This window comes from Carassius auratus, chromosome 9 (assembly GCF_003368295.1).
Source record: "Carassius auratus strain Wakin chromosome 9, ASM336829v1, whole genome shotgun sequence".
NCBI lineage: Eukaryota > Metazoa > Chordata > Actinopteri > Cypriniformes > Cyprinidae > Carassius > Carassius auratus.
In genome coordinates, this window is record NC_039251.1 from 3,454,670 (window position 1) to 3,474,344 (window position 19,675).

The 19,675-nt window shown below is 37.9% G+C and overlaps 1 protein-coding gene and 2 long non-coding RNA genes across 8 annotated transcripts in view; 1 reads left to right on the top strand and 2 right to left on the bottom strand.

Annotated features, from left to right (window-relative positions):
• Positions 1–4,596, top strand: part of LOC113109173 (NACHT, LRR and PYD domains-containing protein 12-like) — a 1,059,377-nt gene extending 1,054,781 nt beyond the window's left edge. For all 5 annotated transcript variants that reach the window (XR_003292853.1, XR_003292854.1, XR_003292855.1 and 2 more), the window contains 10 exons: positions 116–594; positions 678–778; positions 1,062–1,184; positions 1,497–2,194; positions 2,352–3,002; positions 3,103–3,147; positions 3,231–3,322; positions 3,602–3,712; positions 3,838–4,040; positions 4,272–4,596. The gene's annotated coding sequence lies outside the window, so the exon portion shown is untranslated. The remainder of the gene's footprint in view (positions 1–115; positions 595–677; positions 779–1,061; positions 1,185–1,496; positions 2,195–2,351; positions 3,003–3,102; positions 3,148–3,230; positions 3,323–3,601; positions 3,713–3,837; positions 4,041–4,271) is intronic.
• Positions 4,597–4,784: 188 nt separating this feature from the next.
• LOC113109242 (uncharacterized) lies at positions 4,785–7,915 on the bottom strand. Its single transcript, XR_003292893.1, has 5 exons — positions 7,707–7,915; positions 7,457–7,585; positions 7,026–7,171; positions 6,786–6,900; positions 4,785–5,342 (listed from the first exon to the last, which is right to left on the bottom strand). It is a non-coding gene; the product is annotated as an uncharacterized LOC113109242 (long non-coding RNA).
• A 9,950-nt stretch (positions 7,916–17,865) lies between these two features.
• LOC113109250 (uncharacterized) lies at positions 17,866–19,314 on the bottom strand. 2 transcript variants are annotated; one of them, XR_003292904.1, is made up of 6 exons: positions 18,993–19,314; positions 18,813–18,886; positions 18,594–18,685; positions 18,185–18,382; positions 17,999–18,084; positions 17,866–17,901 (listed from the first exon to the last, which is right to left on the bottom strand). It is a non-coding gene; the product is annotated as an uncharacterized LOC113109250 (long non-coding RNA). The 2 variants fall into 2 exon arrangements; XR_003292903.1 differs by having other exon boundaries at positions 18,588–18,685.
• Positions 19,315–19,675: the final 361 nt, after the last annotated feature.

Consider the following 19,675-nt stretch of genomic DNA (forward strand, 5'->3'; position numbering starts at 1 on the left):
ACAATGAGGGACCAAGTGTCAGCTTTGCAGAAGAAGTAGCTCATGAGTATGAACTATTTTAGTCGTGTCATTTCTGCTCCTTTTCCCGAGCGAGCTTCTGTCTTTATTTGTACAGGTACAGATACTTCTAGAGCAGATATGAGGGAGACTTCAGTCACGTTTGGAGCACGCTCTTTCACAGATGTCTGTGGATGTGGACTTCTTACAATTGATCTGTGTTCAGGAGCTGGTTTTCCTGAGTGCTGTATCCTCCAGGTCATCATTCCTGTGGACAGATGGGAAGACTTCACTGGTCTGCATCATGCTGTTACTTTAGAGAGACACAGAAACGAGACGCATGTTGTGACGGCACAATTGGAGCACTCTCTCTTCTGGAGAGGAGCATTTTGGTAAATAAATACACCATATTACATTCATTGTAATGTTTAATCAATATTGTTGTTGTACTTTAGGATAGTTGGTGAAATAATGGCAGTGAGCATTACTCAGGATGGACCTTTTTCATGGAGTGGATTTACAATTTCATTTCTTCCGGGAGATTAATAAAGATGAGCTGACATAACAGATGCAGACCTGCTAGATCTGATTGACAAGGTTTTCTAATTCAACTCAATTCAGATTTGTATATACATCTGTGTAGTGTATGTGTGTGTTACTCCTGGTTTTTATTTCTTTAGATTGAGACTGCAGACACTACAGCCTTGCTTGAGCTTTCTGAAAGAATCGTAGCATGTGGTACACAGGATCCTAACATGTGATGAAAGGAAGACATTGTCAGGTGTAGTATCTGTGATTCTGTCCATCTGACTCTCCTCCTTTCTCTTCAATCCACACATCAGGGTTAGATGTTTTTGGGACATTATACTCATTCGTAGACTCTCATCTGCAGCTTTTTACAGGTTTTCCATTGTCATGAGAAAAAATGAAATATCTGATGTCCCTGTCACTGTTTTAAGTTCAGGAACAGCGAGGCTATAACATAATAGTATTACAAGATTGTTGTTGACCCAAAGCTTTTCACAAGTTTGTTTCCACAATCACAGAAAGTTTCTTTTCTTCAGGAGCGAGGACTTTGACAGAACGGGGCAGAATGTCCGGATTAAAGATGCTGTTGTGCCAAACATTTTTAACTTTCCAGCTCATCTTCAAAGGGTCTGTGTATCACTGACCAACAATAATTCAAGGTGTATAAGATTGATATATCAATATGTGATTAAATGTCACTTTAGTTTTAGTTTCTGAAAGTTATATAATGTGTTGTTTATTACATCATATTTAAGACACTCCAAACGTCTTGACCGAATCTGTTCAGAATTGATCACCACTGGTACAGTCTGAATTGTGTGATAATGTCATTCAACTTAACTTATGTAGAAAGATCATTCAGGGGTGCCTAGTTCTAATTTGTCTTTTTTTTAAAAGCATAAAACATTTTAAAGCATGGATTTAATATCTGAGTACTATACTCGTATATCTTGTTTTTTTTGTTTTTTAAGGTGGCTGGAATAACAACCCTAATGCCAGCGAGTTAAAGTAGATCTTTAGGAAGCTGATGTTAAACAGAGGCAATGTGACGGCGCAGGATGAGTCCCTACCATCTGTCCTCAACACCTCTTCAAACCTGTCAGATATGAGGAGAAGATCTTCCATCCACGTTTGCTGATATTCCTGCCCTAGTACATGACCACAGCTACCCTCTCGTCCGATTCGATGGTCTTGTGGACAACGCTCTCTTGTATATTTCAAGATGTACAATTATACAAGTCTTGCATAATTATGGGCTGAAATTCAACATGGTTGTATATTTAAGACATGAATATTTCAATTAAAAACATTTCAAACTGATTTTCATAATCAAAAATTCAAGAATTCATATTCACCTTTCAGATTTCACTTCCAAAATATTCGATCTATTTAAAAATACAACCTATAATATTCAACAGGCAAGTTTCAGTCCATTTTATTTCGCTTTACAAATTCGCTTCCACAAATTCAGTGGTTCAAATTCGACAGTAAATTCACCGTTTCACATCCGGGAACAACAGGAAAATCAGTAGATTACCGATCACAATCTCATCTGCTGTAAATCGTCTTCACCGGCAGGAGGTGCAAGCGCTACTTTGTCTTAACAAGCATCAACGAAACCGTCACGAGAGGCCTTCATAAAACATCATTTGACGAAATGGACCGAGCGGTGAGTTGATTAGGCCTACATTAAGTGTTTAAAGTAATAATTTTTTAAAGTGTGTTTTAGTGAAGTGTTTGTTCATTGTAAGGATGTAATTTTTTTATTTAATTTATCTGGCCAGCAATACTGAGGTATTTAACATGCTATTATAATTTCCCTTTAGCATTTGCTTTTGGATTATGTTTTGGAAAGACTCCGTTCACGCTTGGAAAATGCTGTTGGACGCCAACCCCTTGACATGGACTACCTGGAGTTCATCTGCTCTCAAGAATTAGTCTTTTTAAGTGCTGTGACCAATTTAGTTACCATCCCAGCTGATATTTTCGAGGGCATCACAGAACTGTCGGACTAGTTCGACTAAACCCGTCAGACGGGGAGACGCGCACTTCGACTATTCTGCAGGAGTCAGGGTCGATGGGACGACCACGTCTTCTAATCTCACCAGACTACATCACCAATCTCCTGGACATGAACTTTTCTGTTCCAACCATTGCTCGCATGCTTGGAGTAAGTACACTCACAGTTTTCAGACGAATGGCTGAATGTAACCTCTCCATTCGGGCGCGATATAGCACTCTCACGGACGAAGAGTTAGATGATTGTGTGACAGATGTAAAGCAACACATGCCTCAGTGTGGATACAGAATGATGAGAGCAGCTGTAAAGGACACCAAGTGCAGTTCGACCGGGTCAGGGCAGATACAGTGGGAGTCATGTCCCGAAGGGCACAGTTGGGCTGCGTGGTACGAAGGACCCATTCAGTGTCAGGTCCTAGGTCAATAATGCACATTGACACCAACTATAAACGGATTCGGTAAGTTTGTCAGGCTTGTTTACTCCATTATTGCATGTTGCAGTCCTTTCCAGAGCTCTGAGTGCATTTTTAAAACATTTGCATGATATTTTTGTTACAGCTACAATATAGTCATCTTCGGGGTGTGGATGGCTTTTCACGCAAGGTAGTGCCCACTATTAACTATTTTTTGACTTCTCTATATTCTATTCAGTAATCATCCGGCAAATAATTTCCTCGGTTTAATAGATAATGTACCTTGGAGCTGCATCTAATAACCTTGCTAAAACCACCTTGGATTTTTTTCAAGAAGCAGCGGAGACATTTGGCTTCCCTCTCAGGTAGACCTGATCTAGAGTAAGATCTCCTCATAATATTCAGTTCAGTTCAAGTTCAATAAATGAAATGATCGACACTCTTAAGACCACACAGTGGCGCTGACATATGTTATGATATTCTAGTAAAAGTTGCTTTCAGTTTTAACAGCTCAAAATGTATTTTAGTCTAGCACTAGCTTAAGCTGTAAAACAGGAGCTTATGTCTATGAATTTTGCATTGAGTAATTTAACATTTCTGAGAAATGCGTTTCAATCTCAGTGCTTAAACATCCATGTTCTTAGGGTACGAGGAGATCAGGGTGTCGAAAATGTGGACGTGGCTCGCCTGATGTTCACAGTTCGTGAGACAGAAAGAGGAAGCTTTATTTCAGGAAAGAGCGTCCACAATCAGCGGTGAGTTAAATAGTTTTGTTGAAAATCAATTTTATTATTATTACCCACTTTTATGATTTATCAACCAGTACATAACATCTGCCTAAAAATGTTAGATTTAACTGACATATTACTTTTCTTTTCAGTATAGAGAGGTTGTGGAGAGACGTCTGGTCATCAGTGACAAATGTCTACTACGATGTTCTGCATGCTTTGGAAGAAGGTGGCCACCTTGATATTTCTGACCTTACTCATCTGTTCTGTTGCCACTGTGTATTTCTCCCACGGCTTCAAGATGATCTCAACCTATTCCGAAACACCTGGGACAATCACCCAATACGCACAGAGGGTAATATGTCTCCTAACCAGCTGTGGGTGATGGGAAGTGTCCGCAATGCTGTACCTGAGCCTGACATAGAGCTATGTTTGTGGATTTTGACAGTAAAAATTTTTGAGTAATCACACTGTATTCAATACACGATATTACAACTTTATACTGTATTGATGAAACTTTATTCTGTGTTCAGAACTGTAATTGGTATCTCATTTGTGACATGAAATGCTGTGTTATTGTTTGAAGGGATTCAGCACACCACAGATAGACTGGGAGAGTAGTGGACTGATGTTGATGCACATTCCAGCATTGTTGTGCCTCAAACCCAATGTCCCCTGACTGATGAGCAAATAGAAGCACTCAGAGAAAATGTTGACCCCAAAGGACCTTCACAGACTTTTGGCTGGGACATCTATCTAGCTGCACTTCATTTTTGCCAATCGATTATGGAATAAATGTGATTGTCATCTTTAGCCTTAAAGAGGCAGACTTCTAGCAGAAGCAATTAAGAAAGAATTAATATTTGTACTCAATACGTTAAAGTATCTGAATAAAAAAAACCTGTATGTAAGAATGTTGTTTTTGTTTAATTTGTACTTGTTTCATTTGACCATTCCATCAGTTAGTCATAAGCACAGTGGATTATGGATTTTTTTTATTCAAGAATAGACTTATTTTGAATATTTGTACTTCCATTGAACATGTTTAAATATACATTTTGCATAAATTCTAATACTTTAAAAGAATAAAGTATTTAATGGTATTTAGCAAATTCCGACAAGCTATGGAACAACAATGTCTTTACCACTGCATGAGCCCATGCATGAAAAAAACCATTGTGGAACGATACAAGTTGACCGTATAAGTGACTGCGTGTACAGAACATTAACCAATTACTTAATGTACTATATCTTATAGCATAGTATCAAAAAATAGCAACATGATCAACAAGCATCATGTACAAAGCAATCCCAAAAATGAAAAAGAAAAAAACCTGTAAGCTGGGTTTGAACAAAGCATTGGTCCTAAGTGCAGTAACAGCATTTAATAAAAGTGTGTATCACTGTGTAACAAATGTAACATGTACATGTGTCTAAAAACTACACATGGCCAAAACCATACTTGCAAGTGCCCATGCACATCATCAAGTCCTTGTTGAAGGACTGGAAACTGTTGTAGTGCCCTGGGAGCCGGAGAACACAGAAGCAGCTAGAGGATTTTGGGAGATCACTTTTCACAATTTCCACAGCCATATTTTCCTCCATCTGCTCCCATCCGACCCAGAACTACAGAAGGTTTTTAAGTCCTTGCTGGATGCTGAAATAACAGAAATTAAAGAATTTCACCCTAAAATTATAATTGTCTTATTGTTTACTCCTTCAGAAAATCAAACTCTAGTCTTTCCCTTGTGATATTTGTGATTAGATTCATATAATGGAATTTCAGAGGGTTTAAAGATGGGGTAGCATTTTATAATAACTTTAATAAATCCTTAATAAGCATTATATAATGATCAAATCATGAGAACATACATAGCTATAAATATGAGATGTGCTTGTTAAAAGGATCGTTCACCCCTGAATTCAAACTGGTTTTATAAGCCCTTGAACTAAACTGCTTTATTCCTTGGATTGGTTTTACGATCGCTAGAAACTTTTTGAAGCATCTAATTGATAGTTGTATAGATGTCAACAGAGGCACAGAAATCTTTCAGATGTCATCAAAAAGATCTTCATTTGTGTTTCGAATATGAACTGCAGTTTTATGGGTGTGGAACGAGGGTGAGTAATGACACAATTTTACACAAAAATTCTTGAAAATCTACAAATGTCATCAAACTCCAGTTCATATATTCAGTAATGCACTTTTTTACATTTACAAATGTACAAATGCAAAAAGGAAATGTAGCTATGAGTGATCTGGATGTTTAAGAGAAAAATGTAAGAATATAAGAATGAACAAGTCACACTTTATATTAGGTGTCTTAAACTACTTGCGTCAAAAAATATTATGTACAATGTACTTATTATGTTCATCTTCTATTGCAAACACACGAGCTGCTATTGAGGTGGGATACGGGTTAGGGACAGGTTTGCTGGTATGGGTGGCTTTAAGGGTTGGTAAAGGAGTCTAATCTTAACTAACCACCCTTTACACAAGTATTGTTACATTAGCGTTAAGTCCAACACACACAAAGGTAGTAAATGATTAATAATAAACATTTACAAATTATGAATATTTTCAACTTCATATCGGGCACAGCAAAAACAATAATTTAATGATTGGTAAAAAAAATAAAAAATACACACCACAACAAAAGATGAGCAAACATATTAAATTAATGACCTTATAGGCTGTGATTATGAATTAATATGTTATTTAAATTGCATAATCATATAAATTCCAAGTTTAATGACATTTGTAAGCACTTTGATTTACAGTAAATAATCTGTTAATCTTTATGTAACTAGTTCATAAGCAATCATTAACAAGCACATTATCTCACATAGCTATGTGGATTTACTGTACAGTATATTAAAGGGGTCCTATTATGCTTTTCCACTTTTTCAACTTTAGTTAGCGTGTAATGTTTCTGTTTGAGGATAAAAAAAGCCTTGCCTCCGCTCACCTGCTAGCCATTATTAGCATTGAGAAAAAATGAGACATGGAAGACTAGCTTCTTACATTAGGCTTTTTACACTTGTACTTCAACTGCTGTTTAAAAAAAAAACTGTGTAAGAATGTTGACAATGCACATACCTGTCTCAATGAACTGCTTTAAATACCCTGTGATCCGTTCCTTTATATCAGCTGAGTATTCTTCATCATCTTCGTCATCACTCTCTCTAGGACAGGAGATGTGTGAAAGCAGCATCTAAACAAGAAACAGAACGAGAGTCTATAATCAGTCATGTATTCATGTTTGCCAAAAAATGGCTATTGATATCATGTTTAAGGGAAAAACTATTTGTAGTCCTCTTCTGGAGAAGAAAGCCTTACCTCAGGAGTGCATGAGTCCTCCGATTCCTTGGGAAAGAATACCACATCCTTCCTCTCAGTTAGACGAGGCCAAACACAAGTGTCTTTCAGTCCTCGTTTCAGTTGCTTGATTTGGCGTACTCTTCTCTCGAGAACCTACAAAATACCTAGAAATGGTAAAAAATGTATTAGATGATTAAAATTTCAACACAGACAGAACATACTAACAAGGTTTTTGATAAAAATTAAAAGATCATATGTATATATATACACACACACACACACAATCTAAACATTAAATTAGTAAAAAGCTATTATTAAACCTGTGTAACAGTGCCATTAGAAGCATAATACAAAATGCATTACCATGTATTCAATTAAAATTAGTTGCAAAATATAATTGAAATGTATAGAAATGAGGGTAGTGGATACGATCCACAAATGTTAGTTACCGCATGTGACAGCAGACGTTCGTAAAGCCACCTTCTGTTTTCTTCTGTTGGACCAGGAAGATCCCAAGACAAACAAAGATCCAGGACTTTACTAGACTGGTCCTCATTCAATGGAGACTGTCCACTGAGCTAAAAATACAAATATTTGTAACACACATACATACCAGCAACAACATTACACTCCAAATAGGTCAAACCATTTTCCAAACCATTTTCAAATAAATAAATAAACACACACACACACACACACCAAGTTGATGGTCTCCCGTATGTCAACATCTGGGCAGTCCTCCAGTTGCAAAGTGGCAGTATCTTGAGAACCTTGAAGTAGAACATGAACAAAAGCTCTGCTGAGCCCTGCGAGACATGGGCCGCCGTGCAGAAAAGAATGACCTAGCATTCTCCCCGCTACTAGGAAGAGGTCACTTTCAATGAGGAATTGTGAGGATGAGGGCACCAAGTGGTCTGGCTGTGTGGTGTATTTCGCCGGTTCTCAGAAGAATCACACTCAGTCAGGGGTTTCTCACCGAAGAAAAGACTTTATTTTAAACAAAACAAAGTCGAGAGGACGTTGCAAGGAACTCTCCCGTGCGTTATTTGGTTTTTCCTTATATACATCATACATTGGGCGGTCCCACATAGACATGTCTCCTTTTAGACCATCATAAATCACAAGGGGAGGGGAGGCCTTTAAGGTATGTCTGACCATATGCTTCTCTCTGTGCATTCCAGGGCATAGGCAACTTGTCTATTAGATTTTAGGCCTGTAAGAGTTTAATAGAATAATAACTTTAAAACAAAAATGGCTAGATTCACATTGATTATATACTTGATTAATTGAAACTTTACTAATAAAAATCTTCCACATATTCTCCCCTTTGAGACTTAATAAGTCTCACATTTGATTATTCTTATCCAGAGTGCTACTCCATAATCCAGTCATATTAGTTACACTACCTAGTGACTAAATAAGTCACATTGTATTATCACCAGTGACTAGATTATGGAATTCCACTCTGAGGGATTACTGGACCAAACATCTCTCTCCTTATTTGACGAGGAGGGAGTAAAAGATCCAGTCTCCCAAATTCCTTCTTTAATAGTACACAATGTTAAAAGCGTGAGCGTGTAATTGGTTCAGCACTTGCCTGTGGTTATCACAGTTATGTATAAAATACATAAAATACATACATTACATCAATAATTGAATATCACAAGATTATAAAAGTTGATCTTCGGCTCAGATACTTTATGTATCGTAGAGAGCCTCCCTGGGCCAAAGTTCAACTGGCACTTATATCCAGGGTATGGTTAACCCTTAGACATCTTCATCATCCTCAGAGTTGATAGAACTATCGTCCAAAGTTTGCTCATTCAAGTTCAGTTTGTTTAGCCATCCTTCATAATATTCCTCCAGACTCTTTTCAATGATCCTTTGTTGATTAATTGGGACTTTTATCACTCCCATTTGCTTAACAGTAGCATTGATGATTAATGATCTTAATAAAGGTAATACACAGCAAAATAATAATCCTCCTATTAATATGGCAACTCCTAAAAACATTCCTAGTTTAACAAACCATGCTCCCCATGCTCCAAATTTCACATCAATCCAATCCCAAATGTGTTGGTCTCTTCCGGCATTTGTTGTAATTTCATTTCTTAATTTTTTTATTTTTGTCATAACTTCACTGAAAGCTCCTCCAGGGGCGGTGTTATTTGGGATAAATGTACAACATTGATCTCCAAACATAACACAAACTCCTCCCTTGTCTGCCAAGAGCCAATTAAGAGCCTGTCTATTTTGCCATGTCATTCTGCTTGTTGCATGCACTTGGTCGCCTAGTAAAGTTAAAGCCTCATCAGTATAATTAATGAATCTTTGTTGATTATAATAGATATAATTAATCCACTCTGTATTTTTGTTTGGTGTGATCCAAACCAGGATTGACTCAAAACCTCCTTTTATTTCACTTCTTGCCTTGAATTTATTAGGAATTCCTCTTGGCTGTCCAATTGAGTCTAAATATACATCAGGGTCTGGCTCGTATCCTCTTTTAGTTCTATTGTCTTCCTTTTTCGTGCTCTGTTCTGTTCCCCATTGTGCCATGCTAACTTCTTGAAGTAACCTTACTCTTACACATATACCTTTCCATCCAACTGGTAAAGACGGCAATAATATTTCACCTCCACAGATCCAAAAGAAATCTGCTATTATTAATGATTGATCTTCATAAATTTCTATTGGAGGTAAGGCTATAGTTTGATTTTCACATTTTTTAGGTGCTATCTTACTTCCTTTAGTTGTTCCAAATGCTAAAAGATCTGGAGCTCTAGAAGGAACTCCTGATTTCCAAGAATTTTTCTTATGTATATACCAAATAATAGCACATCTTCCTTTGAATTTACCCACATCTTGGGTTCCTTTTGGTTTATGGAAACACTCATATTCTTGTTTATAATCTATGCTATACCATTTTGGAATCTCTACTTTTTGTTTTTCAATTTTTATATTTTGACCGATATCTGAATACTGACACCAGGATCCCCAGAGTGGTCTAAAGAAATAATCTGTTAATTTAGGATTTCCTAAAAATCCGAGGCATTCGGCAATACAATATGGCCTGGTAAAATCTGTTAAATGACAAAAGTTTCTTCCAAATTGGGCACATTTTCGGTAGTCATATGGATTTGGTATGGCTATTACTTTGTTTAACGGAGATTTGGAGCACAGCAAGCAATTTTCTTTTCCTGTTTCTTTAGCTGTAAAGGCTGCCCATTTATACCATTCATTATTTTGGGCTGTATCCCATAATGCATCAATTTGACTAACGTCTTCATCACCTTGAACATCATAATCAATGTCTCTACGATTTTTGATTATCGTTGGTTCTGTTGGGTTGATCACATTATCACTTTTGTTCAAAGGTTGTAAAGTCAATTGAAGGGAAGTCAGGTTGCTTTCTATCGATTGAGTTTGAGTCTGCATTATGAGATTCATTAGGCATAGAATGGTCTTCAGACATGTTGTCAGACTTATTCTCTGTCCTCTCCAGTTTGTCTGACAGAAGGAAAGAGCTCTCGTCAGTTTGCACTTCATCATGTGTCTCTGATTCTTCCTCATCGCTCTCTCCTGTATTGTCTGGTTGTCTGCTTTCCTTTCTTTCTGCCTTTCCTGTGGGAACTCTAGTACAGTGGTTTAGATGATACCAGGTTGTGCTTCCCTCCACTTGGACTGCTGTTGGAGTAGCTCTCACCACTGTGTAGGGTCCTTCTCTCCTGGGCTCATTCCATTTTCTCCGGAATACCCTCAGATAAACTTGGTCCCCTGGAACAACTGGACAGACCGTCTCCGATTCCTCACTGGGCTCTTTTCTTTTTTCCTGTAAATAGATAGCTTTATGTATGGCAGTTAGTTTCTTCATATAAGAGCGAAGTTCCATTTGTAATTGTTCTAGAGGAGGTCCTTTATAGGGACCTCTACAATATGGCACAGGCATGGGTCGACCCGTAAGCATTTCATGCGGTGTTAAGTGTGTGCTCCTGTTAGTTTGCATGCGATAGCTCATTAGTGCGAGCGGTAATGCATCAATCCAATTAAGTTTAGTACTTTCACATATTTTGTTTATTTTAGCCTTGATAACTCCATTAACCCTCTCCACTATCCCTTGTGACTGAGGTCTATAAACGCATCCTAGTCTCTGTTTTATTCTTAATTGTTGCAACACTTGTTTCACAGTTTTTTGTATGAATGCCGACCCATTATCTGAACTTATTTCTGATGGAATTCCAAATCTAGGAATTACCTCTCTTGTTAGGAATTTAATTACAGTTCCTGCTCCTAGATCCGCGGATGGTACTGCTTCCACCCATCTGCTAAACCTGTCTATGATAACAAGCATGTATCTTTTGCCTTGTACACGCTTTATCATATCCACATAATCACATACAAGATGTTTAAAGGGGCCTTCAGGTGTTGGAATATGGCCTATTGGTGTCACCATGCCTTTTCTTACATTGTATTTAGCACATACTTCACATGTGGACAAAAATTCATCCACCATTGCATATAAATAAGGAGACCAATATCCTTGCTGTTTAATTTTTCTTACTACTTCTCCCCTTGCACAATGGTCAAAACCATGTGCATCTGTAATAAGAATATTCAACAGTGAAGTAGGTGCAACAATGTGTCCTTCATGTGTACGCCAAATTTCCTGTGAGTCTTTTTTAGCTCCCCTTTGTTGCCACATTGATTGTTCATAGGGGCCTGCTTGTTGTTGTATTCGAATAATGTCATCCAATTGAGGATGAGGCTCGATAAGTACAACAGGTGCTAATACTGCTACCTGACACCCTGAGGCTTTTTTAGCTTCTAGATCTGCTGCATTATTTCCTTTGATGACATAGTCATTTCCCTTCTTGTGTGCTTGACATTTGATTATTGCTAGTCGTTTTGGTAGCATCATAGCAGAAATCAATTGCCCTATTTGTTCACTATGTTGGATGGGAGTCCCATCACTCTTTTTGAAACCTCTTTGTTTCCACACTGCTCCGAATAGATGACATACACCATGAGCATACGCTGAATCTGTAAAAATGTTAGCAGTTTGTCCTTTTGCTAACTGACATGCAGTTGTGAGAGCTTTTAATTCTGCTAATTGAGCAGAGCAGGGCTGTACACAATGTTGTGATATCACAGATTCAAATTCTTTTTTGTTTTTCTTCACTACTGAATATCCTGTATGATTTCCTTCGTGATCCCTAAAGCTAGAACCATCTACAAAGTAAGTTACTTCTGCTTCAGTAATAGGTGTTGATTCTAGATCTGGTCGTAATCTAGTAAATGCCAAGGACTCATTCACACACTCATGAGGTTCTCCTTCAAAAGCCAAAGGAATTAATTCAGCTGGATTAACTGTATGGCATCTTTTAATAGTAATATCTGGATATGTGAGTAATGAGGAATAGGCTAGAATTCGAGCTTGTGTCAGAACAAATTTCCCTTGTTCTATTAATTCCACAACTTTGTGATGGGTATATATTGTTACTGGATACCCCATAGTTATTGTGGATGCTTTTTCATAAGCATAATACACTGCAGCTAAACCCTGTTGGTAACATGGTGGGTATCCCTGGGCTACATTGTCTAATTTTGTGCTGTAGTATGCTATAGGCTGTTTTTTCCTCCCACTACAGGTCTCTTGCATTAATACAGCTGATGCATAACCATCAACTCTATTTGCCACGTATAGATGAAACATTTTATCATATTCTGCCATTCCCAGGGCAGGGGCCTGTTGTAATTCTTTTTTTATTGCTTCAAATGCTAGTAAGGCATCTGTGTTCCATTTTAATGGATTTTTTAAATGTTGTAATCCTGCTTGTTTCATAATTTCTCTCAAAGGCCCTGTCTTCACTGCATAGTCTTCTATCCAATCGGCACTAAAGCCTGTCATTCCTAGAAACGTCATCATTTGTCCTACTGTCTGAGGTAACGGTGTTTTACTTATACCTTCTAACTGATTTGGAGCTATAGCTCGTGTACCAAATGCAATTAATCTTCCCAAGTATTCCACTTGAGGCTGGCAATACTGCAATTTGTTTTTAGACACCTTGTGTCCTCCTTCTGCTAATTTTGTCAATACCTTAATTGAGTCTTTGTGACATTGTTCTAGTGAGGTAGAACAGATAATTAAATCATCCATGTATTGTAATAGTGTACCGTCTATTACAAGGTCTTCTAAATCATCCTTCAAAATCTTGTTGAATATATGTGGTGAATGTTTATATCCCTGAGGAAGCCTGGTATATGTATATTGCTTATTTGCAAGTGTAAATGCAAATAAATATTTACTCTCTTCTGCAAGCGGTACACTAAAGTAGGCAGAGCAAAGATCAATTACAGTAAAGTATTTGGCATCAGGAGGGACATTTGTCAGTAAAGTGTGCGGGTTTGGTACCTCAGCTGGCATATCTTCCGTTATTTCATTTATTGTTCGTAAATCATGAACAAGTCGCCATCTATTTTTGTCTGATTTGATTACAGGCATAATTGGAGTGTTACAGTAACTAGTAGTTTCTATCAATACCCCTGCCTTCACTAAGCCTTCAATTGTCTCCTTTATTCCTGCTTCCGCATCTGCCCGTAAGGGATATTGTGCTTTTCTAGGCAGACGTGCATTTGGCTTTAGTTGAACTCTTACTGGATTTGCTGATTTTATTAATCCAATATCTGTGTCATGTTGAGACCATAGCTCAGTTGGTACCTGACACTCCATTTCCTTAAATAATTCAGTCTCATTTGTGTTTATTAAATCAGATGCTGTAGTCATCTGTGTCATTTTATTTTGGCTGATAACTACTTCCTGTGGAATTCCCAGCAAACTGGTTGCACACAGAATTTTGATGTAATTTTTGTCAGCTGAATGAAAAATCAATGGGTTTTCTGTTGATTCCCATTTGCTTTGTTCTGCCCTTTTCATCATTGGTCCTAAATCTTTTGCTTTCCAATTTCTTCCTACATATACTGCAATATGCGGGACAGAGTTATTTACATTGAACCATTTTTTGACAAACTCACTTTCTGGTATGTTTAAAGCTGCTCCCTCCTTACCTATGATGATGTACTGGGAGACTATTTCAATCTGCTGTCCTTTTGTTTCTTTTTGCCATTTCTGTTCTATATCTTCATCCCTTTCTTGATCATACATCATTGTGCAATGAAATTCAGACTTTGATAGTTGTGCTTCAGGTATCTGTGCTTCAATAAACTTTCCCCATTTATTGACTGTCTGTCTCACATCTTGTTCTATCTGTCCTATCCAAAAAACATTTGCTTTTGGCTCTGCAACCATCATTTGTTTTTCTGTTCCTATTGAATCAATATATATACCTTCTGGAGAACACCAAATTTGTAGTCCTAATTTACATAATGCATCTCTTCCTAACAAATTAATAGGAGTTTGATTTGATACCAGAATGGGCATTGTTATACTTTGATCTTTTGTTTGTAGACACACTGGAGCTGTTATGGGAATCAATTGCATTTTTCCCGAGAATCCTATTGTCTTTGCAAATTTTCCAGACAAGGGGAGATGTGAAGCATATTTCAAATTAATGCATGTTAAATTTGCCCCCGTATCTACCATAAATGGAAATGGTTCTCCCTCTATTTTAATCTGCATAATAGGCTCTTGATCAGCTTTTGTTGATAAAATTGGAAGCTGACTCTCCCCTTTAGGATTCTCTGGGCACCCCTAATAGCCTGGATTGGGACCTCCCCAAGGGTTTACTGGGCCCTGCACTGGGCCCTGAGTAGGCTGTTGCCAGCTCATCTCCCTTCTACCCTGAGGTTGCTGTGGCCATTGTTGAGTTGGACAGTCAGCTTTGATGTGTCCGGGCTGTCCACAGCCCCAGCACAAGGGGGGAGGCCTGTCTCTGCCTCTGCCTCTGCCTCTTTGCTGTATGGGTTTTTTTCTCCATCCCATTTGTCCTGGCTGTTGAGTATAAACATTTATTATGGGCACAGAGTTCAAGTGTTCATTTGGAGGGACTGCTGTAAGTAGGCTTGACTGAGTAGTAGGTTGTGGAGCAATTACTGGAGGCATTAGAGTCATTTGTTCGGCTGTTGCATATACTCTGCACGCAATGCCTGCCATACTGCTGGGCGGAATGCATCAAAAACAATCCCATCCATATTGTGAGAGTTCACTGCTCTGTTTAGAGTCGTGGTAAGAAGAATTTCATCCATCTTTGTCCCTCCAAGAATTTTAGCCAGCAGAGCTTTGACATCTCCCACTGCCAATAGCTTTCCCATTGTTTCCTCTTCAAACACTTTAATGAATTTCCCTGCACCCTCATGAATATCAGGAAGGCGAGTGACAAGCCCCTCGAGGTCCTGTGAAGCCCAGGGGACATACTGTCCCTGCTCACCCTTGATTAAAATTGGGAGCTGTGCGGCCAGTGGTCTAAGTGTCCCTTTATCTCTGCCCTGTTCCCATTTACCGTTCTCAAATAACTCCTCTGCCTGATTCTCATCCTCACTACCATAGAACAACTTACTCTTTCCTCTTTCCAATTTATTTACCTCTCTGATCTTTTTCCCTGATTCTCTAATTTTCTCTTCCATTTCTTCTTCCAAAGCTTGTGCTTGTGCTACAATATCTCTATCTTTCCTCCGTTTTCTTTCTAATCCTTCCTCAAACCAGGTTTTGTCTTCCTGACATGCTTTCATTTTTTCTAACGCTGTACGTGCTTGTCTATAACAGTCGAGTTGCAGACCTTCTGCATTCTCCTGTCTAGTTTGCTTCTGTGTTTTTACAGCTGGTTCCTCTCTATCTTCCGTCTCTAACTGCCCTTCTAACTCTAGTTCTCCTGTTACCTCCATGGTTCCCTTGAGTAATGGGAATTCTTTTGCTAAAGGCAGATAGGGGGGAGGCTCTGAAAATAACTTTTCTTTTCTCATGTTATCTTTCTCTGCCTCCTTCAGGACTTTCCTAGCCTGTTTTATACTCTTCAACATATCTTCACCTTCTTTTTTAAACAGCGCAAGTACTTCTTTCTCTTTTTCCCGTTTTGTTTCTCTTTTTTCTTTTTTCATATTGATGCTTTTAGTTTTATAGTTTTTTATCAGAGTTTCCATTTCCTCACACAATGCCACATCAAATGTCCCTTCCTTTGGCCATTTTGTCATCATATTTTTTGTTCTCTTCTGCCATTTCTTCGAGATTTTGTCTATTTGCTCTTTACACAGTGGATTTTTTAATCCAAGGATTTCCACTGGTGTGGCTGCCATATCTTTATTTATATTATTACCACCAACAATCAACTTTTTAGTTTTATATAGTAACTTGGTTACAATCTCTTCCTTTCCTTTCACTGAATTTAACTATTTTTTACCCCTTTCACCCTACTTTCTATTCTTTTTTATGTGTCATACCCTTTTGAATTTAGTTTTTTATTGTCTCATGCGTTTACACTTTTTTAAATTTATATTATTATTTAACTGTCTATTTTATTTATCCTATTTTATTATCACTTTTTAGATAACTATTTCTAACAATAATTCTTTATTTTTATTTTTACTTCTCTTTCCTTTTTTGTCCACCCATGTATTAAATCTTTAATGTGGGAACTTCCTCCCTTGCTCTCACTCCCACTGTACTGGGCTCAGAAAATGTTCTCCCCTTTCACACAGACATCCAAATTTCAAAACTCTATTATAGATCTCGGTTCAAACTTTATTGATACTATTTCCCTAAGCCCATTCACACTTGCTACACTCTTTATTGAGCCAGAGTGCTTATGCTTGCATACTTTTTCCCTTTATCTAAGGGATAATCATTCATTAATTGTCCTTTTATTGTCAAGGCTCATCATACATTCATCCCTCTCAAGTGGATCTGGGACGAGTCCAATTCTGCCGGTTCACACCTAAGTGAAGGTCCAGGAACGGTGCTCGACCCTTACCCACCCAATACGGAATTTATTTGTTCATACATTCATCATCGTTCATACGGTCATTCGTCCGGACACAGTTTCATCCACACAACAAAACACAGCTCTTTCTAGAGCTCGCTCTACCTAGAGCGTCCTTAAGGGCCCACTTATTCTGTCTGCTTATCCGTTTATCACTGCCCTTTCCTAGGTCACAGCTATCCGATAAACACAGACCATTGCATACAATGTCTTTTTGCCTACACCCTTTTTGTTTTAAATCTAGGTTACCTTACAAGGCTTTCCTTTCAATAAACCAAATATGTGCATGCGGTTATTTCTTCTGGAGTGAAACCCCTTTTTCAATTTGGATATCCTATTTTTTCTAAATTTGGAAGAGTAGATTTTAAGTGTCCTTACCACTCAGAACTGACCTCAACCAACACAAACGAATTTTATAAGCAAAAATGCTTACCTTGTTTTATGGTGGCCACCCGGTTGTGTTGATCATTGGTCAGCTCAAAAGCGGCTGTCCACTCTGCCACTCTTGTCCAGTCCCATCTGGGGTGCCAAATCTGTGGTGTATTTCGCCGGTTCTCAGAAGAATCACACTCAGTCAGGGGTTTCTCACCGAAGAAAAGACTTTATTTTAAACAAAACAAAGTCGAGAGGACGTTGCAAGGAACTCTCCCGTGCGTTATTTGGTTTTTCCTTATATACATCATACATTGGGCGGTCCCACATAGACATGTCTCCTTTTAGACCATCATAAATCACAAGGGGAGGGGAGGCCTTTAAGGTATGTCTGACCATATGCTTCTCTCTGTGCATTCCAGGGCATAGGCAACTTGTCTATTAGATTTTAGGCCTGTAAGAGTTTAATAGAATAATAACTTTAAAACAAAAATGGCTAGATTCACATTGATTATATACTTGATTAATTGAAACTTTACTAATAAAAATCTTCCACAGCTGTCCCTCAAAGAGGCAAGTAACTCCTGTGTTTCCTGTTAATTCAATTGCAAATCAGCTTTAGTAAATCCCATCAAAATAACTAATTCAAAAAACATTTACATTTTTCAGTGCAACTAATTAACTGCATACCCAAGTTCAATCTGAAACCATACTTCAGTTTTTCAAGAATTGTAGAAAAAAGTGTCTGGTGACTCCATCACCAACTGCAGCATCCCCTAAAATCAATGAAAATACAGTTATTAAAGCTGACATCATGGATACACTATAAGCTGCATATTTTATAGCATACACAGTTTCATTTTCTCTAGGCTGTACCTTCAAGTTGACATTTGACAGGACAGGCCCACTCTACATTTCTTTGCTTGTAGAAGTTGATCAGTTGCCTTTCCTGTTCTTCAGCACACGTTCTCAAGTCCATACACATTTAAAGAGGTTTCCCTGTCTCATGCAGTCTGAGAATTTCCCTTCTGTACAAAGCCATAGCTACTTCTGGATCCGGATGGGTTTTCCAATCTGGTAAAACAATAAACAATCATGCAAAATCAAAAGAGCTTTGTTGCACATCAATAGAAGTGTAGATATTTTTTCCATCTCTACTTGTTTACCATAAATTCAAGATAGACTATAAAAATAAAGACTTATTTATAATGTCAGCAACAGAACAATGTCAAAAACAGTCACATCATCCTCTGTGTACAAAAAAAAAAAATTCAATTACCGGTACCATTATCCACGTATAAAAACTCAGCAGTGTCGTTCACTTCATTATCCATACATGACAACTCAGTTGTGTTGTTATTTTCATCATCCATAGATCTAAAATTGAGGAAAGTGGGGAAAAAACAACAATTAAAATTCTGCTTCTAATATGAGGTAAAGAGTACTGTACTTTTATAAATATTTTTCTATTTATGCCAAAAGTAATACTCTTTGGCATGCACACCTTTCCCCACATTCACTGGCATGAACTTCCAAGATGTCAAGGGGCATTTCTTCTTGACAAATAGGACAGCAAGCCTATAATATAGAATAACCAACCATTTCTTAATAACTTTTTTGCCTCAACTACAGGATTTGACCAACTACATTTAGCAAGAAATGCAAGAATACCGAGAGAATTTACCTGTTCATTGCTCTTTTTTTCACTTTCCACATCTTGTGGATCATGCAGAGTTTCATCCTGACTTTCATCTCCATCTTCGACCACAACAACATCAGAACAAGTCTTACTGTGATTTGTGAGGATCTGAAGTGGGTACAGTATTTTTTGCACATTGCTTTAGGCATATCTCGGACTGCTTCTGATGATGGTGGCAAGGGAGTGACATCGAGCTCATCTTGTACTGGAGCTATATAGATGACAGAATTCTCCCCTATTTTGGGGGTTTTGATAAGCCTGCCTGTGTACCCACAGTCTGCAGGTGCCACAAGTGAAGGCTTCCGGCTTCCCCAACCCCCTAAAAGTATAAACACAACAACAGTTATGTATATATATATATATATATGGCATGCACCAATATGAAAATTCTGGTCGATACCGATAATTCTTTGTATCTGAAAGCCAATAACCAATGCATTGGCCATAAAATCTAAATCTTTATATAATTTTTGAGAGCCAAACAAATGTCTCACCATTAATTAAATGTAGCCTATTTGCCAGACTTGCGCTGCACATGTTGCATTAATGGTATTTTACTTTTTTGAAGTGATTTCAAATAATAGATCAAGACATTCAAAACCATCATTGTGAACAGTGCACATCTGAAGTGTCTCTGCTGAGGGAAATAATCAATCACTTATCGGCTT